At 39.2% G+C, this 3759-nt stretch overlaps 1 protein-coding gene across 1 annotated transcript in view; it reads right to left on the bottom strand.

Moving 5' to 3' along the window:
• ptk2bb (protein tyrosine kinase 2 beta, b) overlaps positions 1–3379 on the bottom strand; it is a 25590-nt gene extending 22211 nt beyond the window's left edge. Inside the window, exon 1 of the mRNA XM_008290383.1 lies at positions 3311–3379. The gene's annotated coding sequence lies outside the window, so the exon portion shown is untranslated. The remainder of the gene's footprint in view (positions 1–3310) is intronic.
• Between the last annotated feature and the right edge of the window lie 380 nt (positions 3380–3759).

Genomic DNA, 3759 nt, shown 5'->3' on the forward strand with positions numbered 1-3759 from the left:
TGCAGTGTGAACGTAGCCAATCTGTGGGATTGTTCAGTCAGATAATACGCCGTCATCCTGATTGGTGACATTAAATGTCATGTCGGAGTCACAATCCAAGGCTGTCGCTATGTTAAGGCTGTTTTTATGGGTTCGGTTCGTTTTTCCTAAAAACCTGTCGGATAGCAGGTTTAGGATTGTTAAGGGTCAGATTATCGAGTCACGACTGTATTTATATCACTTAAGCCATTTTTTTGTGCTGAAGTTCCAAACACTTCCTAGTTATGCCGTCAGCTTTGCAAAGATTTGCTGTTTTTTTTCTGTAATCTAAATTTCTTTGACTTTTGGATTGTTGGCTGAGAATAAGAAGCCCTTCTCGGGGCTCTGGGGTAGTTGTGATGCCAGTTTCTTTTTTCCTGCTATTTTCTAGACTAGACTCAAAAATATTTTTAAAATTGATTTGGCAAAACATATCATCCTGAATATTCTAATAGTCAACATTCAATATTCATTTTGCACTAAAACAATCACAGTGATGGACTCTGCATGAGAACAGCAGCAACACAGTTGGATTTAGTTCACGTTCTCGTTGCCTGTCAGGTAAAAATGAACACAAGTCTGCTGCTTTTTATTCTTATTTTAGTTTTTTTATTTCCTTTTGGTGCCTTTGAGGACACAGTCAGTGTGGAAATGGTGCTGATGATGGAGCGGTTTGCGTAAAATACTCTGTCAAAGATTTTCTTGAAAACACACAAGATTGCTTTCTTTCTCTTTTACTTAAAAAAAAAAAAAAAAAAAAGACTTGACAAGCTCAGAGGCCTGTCGACATGTTGTAGCCTTTTTATTTTGATCTTTAAATACGAATCTAAAATTTTACACCCAGAATGTTCTGCAAACAAGAAAATAGCATCGAATATGGATGTTTTTAGAATTTCAGTATTAAGACGACTGTAGAACAAATTATCAAATGATTATTTGACATTAAGTGAGCCTCAGATTAATCAATATTAAAAATAATCATCTGTGGCAACCTCACAGTAAACACCTGGTCGTGTTTATCTGTTCTATAATCAGATATCTTTAGATTTAAATCAGAATTTCTTCTGTTTAGACTGTATTTTGAAATGTAAAGTTAAGTGTTTATACAGTATTTGACGTCTGATTAGTTGAATTCATGTCAATAAGAAATGATTTAATGCAAACATTGGTGCAGATTCTTTAAAGTTTGCATCAAAACTCAATTTGCACAAAAAAGCAGGATTTTTCGTTTTCATTTATTAGTATTTTTATTTAACTAAATGATCCTCATGTGACTCTGGGATGATTTTTTATTGTCTTTTTTTTTTTGTCAAAATTGGATTTTGCTTCAATTTTTTCTTAATACAAAAATCTTAAAATAAATTACAAAAAAATAAAAATAAAAAATAACAGAGCTAGTTCACAATAAATGATTTTTTTTTTTTTTTTAACGAGGACAAAACAAATATTTAGCACAAACCAACTAAATGCAAAGATCCTCTAATTGGAATCACAGAAGTCCTTTTCTTCTGCTTGTTTGTAAAAAAAAAACACTCCAGATTTTCTATTTATTTATTTATTAGTTGTTGGTTTTTTTGTCTTTAAATAAGTGAACAAAAGCGACATTTGCCAGGCACACAGTGCTGCTGCCTCTCACACATTGTCATGCTGGCACTTGAGTTGTTATGGTAACAGCGCTTCCCGAGGGAGACGTTTGGTTTTTTTCTTTATCACAAACTGAGGTGGAGCAACTCTTTCAACAGAGGCCTCGGTGGGATAATAAATAGGATTGTTCACCCCCCCCCTAGACGCTGAAGACCTGGTGTCAGAGGGGGAAGAACGACGACGGCGGCTGATCAGGACAACACACTTTGTGACAAATTCCTCAGCAGCTGGCGAGAAGCAACAATTCTTTAAAAAAAAAGAGGCAGAAAAAGATGAAGCCATACGGAGAGTAATTCTGCAGCACGATGGGTCAGAGAGGAACGATTCCCTCCACACTAGTGTTCGGTTCGCTCATCAGTTTGTGGAGTTCTGTCCACGTTTGGCTTCTTTAGGAACCTTTTAAATCAGGATAATTTGGATAAAGCTCCACTGATAATTATTCTGGCTTATATCTGGAGCTGCAATGATCAGCTGATTATTCAGGTAATTAGTTGGGAGAGAAACAGATGGCGACTCGTTTAAAATTAATTCAAGTTCAAGAGAATTTGATGCTTTTCTCTGTTTTGTACGACCGTAAACTGAATAATTTAGGCTTTGGTATTAAAAAAAAAAAGATATTTAAATTAGTCACTTTGAGTTTTTGTTCATCTTTAATCCAAATTATAATTAATCAGGGCTCCTGTTTTGCATAAATAGTCGAATAAATCAACAAATAAATGTTTTTTTTTTCTTTTTCTTTTTATAAATTGTGAAATTTCCACCTCAGTGGTCACGAATAAAGTGAAATAAATCTGAGGGATCTGGACCAAACTGTGGAGATGCATCCAAAATGTCAACATCTGCATTGACCTGTTAAGTGTTTTTCTTCGACAGTCGTCTCTCTGCTCGGTGGTGCAATCAGAGCTGCCTTGACACGCTCTCCTGTTATTATCCGTTCCATCCACAAGTTTCATCAGATGGTGTTTCTGGGTATTTACATAACAGGACAACTCCGAGGCGTTGCGTTGGGTTATCTAACCGACTGCCTCTTTTTTGTGTTTTAATCTGAAAGGAAATTGAAGCTTTGGAGCCACCAGATCTCCTGCTGGTGGCTTCGCTGACATATAACGTGTGAAGAGTTGCCTCCTTTCTTTTTCTAAGTCACTCTACAAACGGTAAAAGTGCAGCAGCTGTCGTGAAGCCCCTCTCTATCCTCTGCCGGGAGCTTCTCTAAACGGGCCTGTTGTCGTAGCCGAGGGTCGGCACATTGCAACGTCATGACCCCGGGCGCTGGAATGCGGCTGGCTGCCTCCTCACCTGCACAGACACGCTTTGATAATGCACAAAGTTCTCTCTCTGGGGGGAAAAGAGGCTCACGGTATGCCGTTACAATCCAGTGACTATCCTGAAAAGCAAAAGCTTCAAAGCCAAACATCCAACTTCTCTCCCCCTAGCAAAAATAAAGATAATTTCAAACAATAAGAGCACAGTGTGTTTATGAGCAGGGAAACCAGAAACCAGGACTTTTCAGCCCATGGAGTTGCTCTAAAGCAGACCCGTGGGCCTGCTGCAGACACTCAGCTGTAGTGACTTGTTCGGATCACCTCAGCAGAAGCTCTAAATCCCTGTGCTGACACCGACACCGCCGTCCGTTAATCTGGGCTCTTACCTGATTCTGATTGAAGTCCTCCAGGAATAAAAGCTTGACGGAAAGTAGAGTTCCTGACGCGGGCCTGACAGCTTGTGCCTCGCCGTGTCAGCCGAGCAGCAGGCGGCAGGTGGCCACTCCCTCACCTCTGCAGTCCTGAGCCGAGGAGGGCCCACTTCCTTATTCCAGGAATCTCCAGGCTGAACATGGCGGCTCGCCCCTGAGTCGTCCTGCAGAGTTTATAGGCTTCAGTCATTATGTGTCTTCCTAAACTTGTGTGTTCTTTTAGGATTATTTCTTATAATTAACTTTAAATGTATATAAAATGTGCAAAAGGTATCGTTAATCTAAGTTGAATTTAATTGAGAGGAAAGGTAATTTTGGAGCCTGGTCTACGTCTTCATTGAGGTTTTGGTTGATTATTTATACCTCAGGTTGTATAATGTGACCTCTGCTCCTCACTGAGGCTG

This window comes from Stegastes partitus, unplaced genomic scaffold, assembly GCF_000690725.1.
Source record: "Stegastes partitus isolate 25-593 unplaced genomic scaffold, Stegastes_partitus-1.0.2 Scaffold670, whole genome shotgun sequence".
NCBI lineage: Eukaryota > Metazoa > Chordata > Actinopteri > Pomacentridae > Stegastes > Stegastes partitus.